The sequence below is a fragment of the Manis pentadactyla genome, chromosome 6 (genome assembly GCF_030020395.1).
Source record: "Manis pentadactyla isolate mManPen7 chromosome 6, mManPen7.hap1, whole genome shotgun sequence".
In the NCBI taxonomy this organism is placed as follows: Eukaryota; Metazoa; Chordata; class Mammalia; order Pholidota; family Manidae; genus Manis; species Manis pentadactyla.
Genome location: NC_080024.1, coordinates 90,467,840 through 90,476,731, shown reverse-complemented (window position 1 = coordinate 90,476,731; position 8,892 = coordinate 90,467,840). Strand labels below are relative to the sequence as shown.

At 41.8% G+C, this 8,892-nt stretch overlaps 1 pseudogene; it reads left to right on the top strand.

Annotated features, from left to right (window-relative positions):
• The first annotated feature begins 659 nt into the window (after positions 1 to 659).
• Positions 660 to 5,948, top strand: LOC130684123 (trafficking protein particle complex subunit 8-like; annotated as a pseudogene).
• Positions 5,949 to 8,892: the final 2,944 nt, after the last annotated feature.

Here is an 8,892-nt window from a genome sequence, read left to right as displayed (position 1 = left end):
CCATATTTATCAAGGAAAAAAGAGAGCCTACACACACAAACAGAATCAGAAATGAGGAAGGAAAAATCACTGTGGATACCACAGAAATACAAAGAATTATGAGAGAATACTATGAAAAATGATATGCTAACAAACTGGATAACCTAGAAAAAATGGACAACTTCCTAGAAAAATACAACCCTCCAAGGCTGACCGAGGAAAGAACAGAAAATCTGAATAGACCAATTACCAGCAACAAAATTGAATTGGTTATCAAAGAACTACTTAAGTACAAAAGTCCTGGACCAGATGGTTTCACTGCTGAATTTTATCAAACATTTAGTGAAGACCTAATACCCATCCTCCTTAAGGTTTTCCAAAAAGCAGAAGAGAGAATACTCTCAAACTCATTCTACAAGGCCAGTATCACTCTAATACCAAAAACAAGCAAAGACATCACAAGAAAAGAAAATTACAGACCACTATCCCTGATGAACATAGATGCAAAAGTACTCCACAAAATATTACCAAACTAAATTCAAAAATACATCAAAAAGATCATCCATCATGAACAAGTAGGATTTATTCCAGGGATTCAAGTATGGTACAACATTCAAAAATCCATCAACATCATCCACCATATCAACAAAAAGAAGGACAAAAAACACATGATAGGTTCGGCCCCAACATGGCGGTCCCGGCCGGGTGGTGACCGCGGTTTGGCCGTCGGGAGGCCTCCCTGGCGGTTGTCGGCGGGTCCTCCTCTGGGTGGAATGCGAGATCGCCGGGGCGAGCGCTGAGGAGGCCGTGACGCGGCGGGGCCGGCGGCGGGGTCCCCAGGAGCCGAGGCGGCGGCGGCCGTGCCTTCCGTTGGTCCCAGGGCTTTAGTGCGGACCCCGCCCGGCCGGGCCAGGCCGGCGGGCGGCGGCTGCGGCCTCTGCGGCCGCGGGGTGGGCGCCACCCTGCCTCTGCCGCGGCCATGGCTCAGTGCGTGCAGTCCGTGCAGGAACTCATCCCGGACGCCTTCGTGCCCTGCGTGGCCGCGCTGTGCAGCGACGAGGCGGAGTGGCTCACGCGCCTCAACCACCTGAGCTTCGCGGAGCTGCTGAGGCCCTTCTGCCGCCTCACCTCCGAGGTTCATATGAGAGATCCCAATAATCAGCTTCACATAATTAAAAATTTGAAGATCGCAGTAAGCAATATTGTCACCCAAGCACCTCAGCCTGGAGCCATTCGGAAGCTTTTGAATGATGTCGTTTCTGGCAGTCAGCCTGCAGAAGGATTAGTAGCTAATGTGATTACCGCAGGAGATTATGACCTCAACATCAGTGATCGGTCCATTAAAGCTAGTGTTCCTTGGTACAGTAATTGGAAAGACACACTGATGGAATTGAAAGAATCCTCATTATATACAGCTACTACTCCATGGTTTGAGTCCTATAGAGAGACCTTTCTTCAGTCGATGCCAGCATCAGACCATGAATTTCTGAACCACTACTTAGCATGTATGTTGGTAGCATCGTCTTGTGAAGCTGAACCTGTGGAACAATTTTCAAAGTTGTCACAAGAACAGCATCGAATTCAGCACAATAGTGACTATTCCTACCCCAAGTGGTTTATACCAAATACTCTAAAGTATTATGTACTTTTACATGATTTAAGTGCAGGAGATGAACAGAGAGCTGAATCAATTTATGACGAAATGAAACAGAAATATGGAACTCAGGGTTGCTATTTACTTAAAATTAATTCTCGAGCATCTAATCGAGCATCAGATGAACAGATACCAGATCCTTGGAGTCAGTATCTCCAGAAAAATAGTATTCAAAACCAGGAATCATATGAAGATGGCCCTTGTACAGTAACTTCAAATAAGAATTCTGATAATAGCTTGCTTTCTTTGGATGGATTAGATAACGAAGTCAAAGATGGCTTACCAAATAACTTTAGAGCTCACCCACTTCAGTTGGACCCATCCAGTGACCTTTCTAACAGCACCGATGGCCCAGATCATGTAAAATCTGCTTCATCATTATATGAGACAAAGAAAGCAAATACTGGAATTATTCATGGTGCATGTTTAACCCTTACTGATCATGATAGAATTCGACAGTTTATACAAGAGTTCACATTTCGGGGCCTTTTGCCACATATAGAGAAAACAATTCGGCAATTAAATGACCAGCTAATATCAAGGAAAGGTTTGAGTCGATCTCTATTTTCTGCAACTAAAAAATGGTTTAGTGGCAGTAAAGTACCAGAAAAGAGCATTAATGAGCTGAAAAATACATCTGGATTGCTGTACCCCCCAGAGGCGCCGGAACTTCAGACTCGGAAGATGGCTGACTTATGTTTCCTGGTGCAGCATTATGATTTGGCCTACAGTTGCTATCACACTGCAAAGAAGGATTTTCTGAACGACCAAGCAATGCTTTATGCAGCTGGTGCCTTGGAAATGGCAGCAGTGTCAGCTTTTCTTCAGCCGGGAGCACCTAGGCCATACCCTGCACATTACATGGATACAGCAGTCCAGACTTACCGGGATATCTGCAAGAATATGATCCTGGCTGAAAGGTGTGTGTTGCTGAGTGCTGAAATCTTAAAAAGCCAAAGCAAGTACTCGGAGGCTGCAGCGCTCCTGATTCGGTTGACCAGCGAGGATTCTGGCCTTCGAAGTGCACTTCTTCTATAACAGGCAGCACATTGCTTTATAAACATGAAGAGCCCCATGGTTAGAAAATACGCATTTCATATGATACTGGCAGGCCATCGGTTTAGTAAAGCAGGACAGAAAAAGCATGCTTTACGCTGCTATTGTCAAGCCATGCAAGTCTATAAAGGAAAAGGCTGGTGTCTTGCAGAGGATCACATTAACTTCACCATTGGGCGCCAGTCTTACACTCTTCGGCAGATGGACAATGCTGTCTCTGCTTTTAGGCATATTTTAATCAATGAAAGTAAACAGTCTGCTGCCCAGCAAGGGGCCTTCCTCAGAGAATATCTTTATGTTTACAAGAATGTAAGTCAGCTATCACCAGAGGGGCCTTTGCCACAGCTCCCTTTACCGCACATTGACAGCTCAGCAACGCGGGTGTTCTTTGGCCATGACAGACGGCCAGCAGATGGTGAAAAACAAGCAGCTACTCATGTAAGTCTCGATCAGGAATATGACTCTGAATCCTCTCAGCAGTGGCGAGAGCTCGAGGAACAAGTTGTTGCTGTGGTTAACAGAGGAGTAATTCCACCCAATTTCCACCCCACCCAGTATTGCTTGAACAGTTACTCAGATAACTCAAGATTTCCACTTGCAGTTGTAGAAGAACCAGTGACAGTGGAGGTGGCCTTTAGAAACCCGTTGAAGGTTCCGCTTTTGTTGACTGACTTGTCATTGCTATGGAAATTTCAACCTCAAGATTTCAGTGGAAAGGAGAATGAAGAAGTTAAAGAACCAGTAACAGGTGAACCTGAAATGATTGGAACTGAAGTTATTTCAGAGTTCTTAATTAATAGTGAAGAATCTAAAGTGGCAAGACTAAAGCTCTTTCCCCATCACATAGGGGAGCTGCATATTCTGGGAGTGGTTTATAATCTTGGCACTATTCAGGGCTCCATGGCAGTAGATGGCATTGGTGCTCTTCCTGGTTGTCACACAGGAAAACATTCCTTGAGTATGTCAGTCCGAGGGAGACAGGACTTAGAAATTCAAGGTCCTCGACTTAACAACACAAAAGAAGAGAAAACATCTATTAAATATGGTCCTGATCGACGTTTAGATCCCATAATCACTGAGGAAATGCCACTCTTGGAGGGCTCCTCTGTGGAGAAATCCGAAAAGCATATGTGGAATTTGTCAATGTCAGCAAATGCCCTCTTACCGAATTGAAGGTTGTTTCTAAACGTCCAGAATTCTTTACTTTTGGTGGTAACACAGCTGTTCTAACACCGCTCAGTCCCTCAGCCTCTGAAAACTGCAGTGCCTATAAGACTGTGGTGACAGATTCCACCTGTGTGTGTGCAGCCCTCCTCTCCTCAGCTTCCTCTGTTGACTTTGGCATTGGCACAGGGAGTCCGCCCGAGGTGGCTCCTGTCCCCCTTCCTGACGCCATTCTTATGCCTGGAGCTTCAGTTCAGCTACCAATGTGGTTACACGGCCCAGACGAAGAAGGGGTCCATGAAATTAACTTTTTGTTTTACTATGAAAGTCTTAAAAAGCAGCCTAAGATACGTCACAGAATATTAAGACACACTGCAGTTGTTTGTACCAGCCGATCTTTGAATGTACGAGCCAGTGTCTGCAGAAGTAATTCTTTTGAAGATGAGGAGGGCAGAGGAGGCAGTATGCTTGTCTTTGTGGATGTGGAGAATACCAATACTAGTGAAGCAGGTGTTAAGGAATTCCATATAGTCCAAGTATCAAGTAGTAGCAAACACTGGAAGTTACAGAAATCTGTAAATCTCTCTGAAAACAAAGATGCCAAACTTGCCAGTAGGGAGAAAGGAAAGTTTTGCTTCAAGGCAACACGATGTAAGGAAAAAGAAGTTGCTGCGCAGTCCTCAGAAAAACACACCTTTGCAGATGTCACCTTGGGAAACGAGCAGATAGTAAGTTCAGCAAGCCCTTGTGCAGACTTCTTTTATCAAAGTTTGTCTTCTGAATGTAAGAAGCCACCAGCCCAGCCGTGTGTGCATACAGAAAAGCAGTCAGTAGGGGAAGCTGTGAGATGGATTCAGAAGTGCAATGAAGTGGATTTGAGCATTGTCATCCTGTGGAAGGCTTACGTCGTAGAGGACAGTAAGCAGCTTATTTTGGAAGGCCAGCATCACGTTACCCTTCGCACCATAGGAAAAGAAGCCTTTTCATGTCCTCAGAAACAGGAGCTGCCAGAAATGGAACTGTTAAAATTTTTCAAGTCAGAAAACACTACAGTTTCTTCAAGGCCATCAGGAGAGCAGCTTTCTAATCTCATTAAAACGAATTTTCACTATCCAGAATCATTTAACCATCCATTTCATCAGAAAAGCCTTTGTTTAGTACCAGTGACACTTTTACTTTCCAACTGCTCCAAGGCCAGTGTTGATGTGATCGTGGATCTTCGGCATAAAACAACAAGTCCAGAAGCATTGGAAATCCATGGATCGTTTACGTGGCTTGGACAAACCCAGTATAAACTTCAGCTTAAAATCCAGGAGATTCACAGTTTGCAGCTGAAAGCGTGCTTTGTCCACACAGGTGTTCATAACCTTGGAACACCAAGGGTGTTTGCCAAGTTATCGGACCAATTTTCAGTGTTTGAAACAAGTCAGCAGAACTCCATGCCTGTCCTGATCATCATCAATGATGTGTGACATCTTGTAGAATTGTTGGAGTGCCCAGGAGCCAGCTTGTTCACGGAGTGGGCCTTGCAGCAGTGTTTGAAAGGCCTGCCTTGTTGCAGATACTGGTGTCAGATCAATGCACAGTCCTTGGACTTGTCAGTTTGTTGAGGACAGAGCATGTTGGACTGAGAATACTTACATTCTTTTTTTGTATTTCTTTAAACCCTGGTAATAATTTGTGTGCTCATAATACAGAATTTCAACATATCCTTGCACCTTATGAAGCCCCATCTTAAAAACCAATGTCTGAGTCTGCTGTTACAACTTATCGATGATATATGAATATCAGGAGATGATTTTGAGGAAGGAAAGGCCTTGTTGGCAATGCTCCTGTTAATAAATTCCAGCTTTACTGTGAAGTTTCTCTAGAGTGTTAAATACAAATTTTCCTGTTTTGCTTCATACAATTCTCTAATACCAGGTTTGATCTTTGGTTATAGAGTCTTCATACTTCAGTATCTTGTGGTTCCTATGGCTTATACATAACTTTGTAAAACAACATTTTTTTCTGATTCTTTGAATATGGTTTCAAAAGGAGTTTGACTTTTTTTCCTCATTCATCTCTGCAGAGTGCACTATTTTACAATATGAGATTTTGTCATTTAAATTATATTCTTTATTATGGAACTTTAACAATTGAGTTGATCTGTTTAAAATATAAATCGACTCAAGTGAATTAAGAATAAGCTTTTCAAAAATGTATTATATTTATAACAATTGTACTGTAAATAGAATAAAGACATGCTATTCACTGTATAGATTTATTAAATGCCATTTTTTATTAAAAAAAAACACATGATAATCTCCATAGATGCTGAAAAAGCATTTGACAAAATTCAACATCCATTCATGATAAAAACTCTCAACAAAATGGGTGTAGAGGGCAAGTACCTCAACACAATAAAGGCCACATATGAAAAACTCACAGCAAACATCATACTTAACATTTAGAAACTGAAAGCTTTTCCTCTGAGATCGGGAACAAGACAAGGATTCCCACTCTCCCCATTTTTATTCAACAAAGTTCTGGAGGTCCTAGACATGGCAATCAGACAACACAAAGCAATAAAAGGCATCCAGATTGGCAAGGAGGAAGTTAAACTGTCACTATTTGCAGATGACATAATATTGTACGTAGAAAACCCTAAAGAATTCACTCCAAAACTATTAGATCTAATATCTGAATTCAGCAAAGTTGCAGGATACAAAATTAATACAGAGAAATCTGTTGCATTCCCATACACTAACAATGAACTTAGCAGAAAGAGAAATCAGGACAACATTGCCACTCACAATTGCCTCAAAAAGAATAAAATCCCTAGGAATAAACCTAAGCAAGGAAGTGAAAGACCTGCACTCTGAAAACTACAAGACACTCATGAGAGTAATTAAAGAAGATACCAATAAATGGAAACATATCCCATGCTCATGGGTAAGAAGAATTAATATTGAAAAAATGGCCATGCTGCCTAAAGCAACCTACAGATTCAATGCAATCCCTATCAAAATACCAACAGCATTCTTCAACAAACAAGAGCAAATAGTTCTAAAATTCATATGGAACCACAAAAGACCATGAGTAGCCAAAGCAATCCTGAGAAGGAAGAATAAAGTGGGGGTTGATAACACTCCCTGACTTCAAGCTCTACTACAAAGCCACAGAAATCAAGACAATTTGGTACTGGCACAAGAACAGACCCATAGACCAATGGAACAGACTAGAGAGCCCAGATATAAACCTAAGCATATATGGTCAATTAATATACAATAAAGGAGCCATGGACATACAATGGGGAAATAACGGCCTCTTCAACAACTGGTGTTGGCAAAACTGGACAGCTACATGTAAGAGAATGAAACTGGATTATTGTCAAACCCCATACACAAAATTGAACTCAAAATAGATCAAAGAGCTGAATGTTAAGTCATGAAACCATAAAGCTCTTAGAAGAAAACATAGGTAAAAATCTCTTGAATATGAACATGGGCAACTTTTTCCTGAACGCATCTCCTCGGGCAAGGGAAACAAAATAAAAACTGAACAGATGGGACTACACCATGCTAAAAAGCTTCTGTACAGCAAAGGACACTATCAGCAGAACAAAAAGGCATCCTACAGTATGGGAAAAAATATTTGTAAATGAAATATCCCACAAGGGCTTAACATCCAAAATACATAAAGACCTCACACGCCTCAACACTCAAAAACCAAATAACCTTATTAAAAAATGGGTGGAGGATATTAACAGATACTTCTCCAAAGAAGAAATTCAGATGGCCAACAGGCACATGTAAAGATGCACCATATCACTAATTATCAGGGAAATGAAAATTAAAACCACAATGAGATATCGCCTCACACCAGTTAGGATGGCCAGCACAGAAACGACTAGGAACAACAAATGCTGGCGAGGATGCAAAGAAAGGGGGAACCTCCTACACTGCTGGTGGGAATGTTCAACCACTGTGGAAAGCAATATGGAAGTTCCTCAAAAAAATGAAAATAGGAATACCATTGGACCCAGTAATTCCACCTCAGGGAAATTACCCTTAGAAGACAACTTCTCAGATTCAGAAAGACATAAGCACCCCTATGTTTACTGCAGCACTATTTATGATAGCTAAGATATGGAAGCAACCTATGTGTCCATCAGTAGTTGAATGGATAAAGAAGATGTAGTACATATACACAATAGAATACTATTCAGCCATTAGAAAGATGTAAATCCTACCATTTGCAACATCATGGCTGGAGCTAGAGAGTATTATGCTCAAGTGAAATAAGTCAGGAAGAGAAAGACAAATACCAAATTATTTCCCTCATTTGTGGAGTATAACAAAGCAAAAACTGAATGAACAAAACAGCAGCAGACTCACAGACTCCAAGAAGGGACTAGTGGTACTAAAGGGGAGGGGTTGGGGAGATTTGGTGGGGAGTGATGAGGAATGGGATTGAAGGGCATTATGATTGGCACACATGGTGTGTGTGGGGGGGGTCACGGGGAAGAGTGTAGCTCAAAGACAAATAGGGACTCTGTGGCATCTTACTACACTGATGGACAGTGAGTGCAATGGGGTATGGCGGGGTACTTGATAATAAGGGGGAATGTAATAACCACATTGTTTTTCTTGTGAAACCTTCATAACAGTGTATATCAATGATACCTTAATTTAAAAAACGTCTCAGGAAAAAGGGAACCTATACCTGTAATTAATATTCACAATATTTGTACTATCTCAGAAAGATGAGAGAATCAGCATGTCCATCTTAAGGGTGAAGACTAAAAACTCAAAAAGAACAAAGTTCCTAATATATGAGAGTGGTGAGGGTTGGTTTTGCCCAGCCTTTTTACAACTACAAATTGTGAGTATGAAATGTCAGAAACTACAAGTCCTATGACTTCTCTCTCCAGTGGACCCCTATTTGCTCTCCAATAAAGAGTCTCAGGAGAAATGTCTTGGGGCAGATGACCTGTCACCATCTTCACCTGTTCTAGGAATAAAAAGGAAAACATAGCCTACTATCTCTGAGTCTGT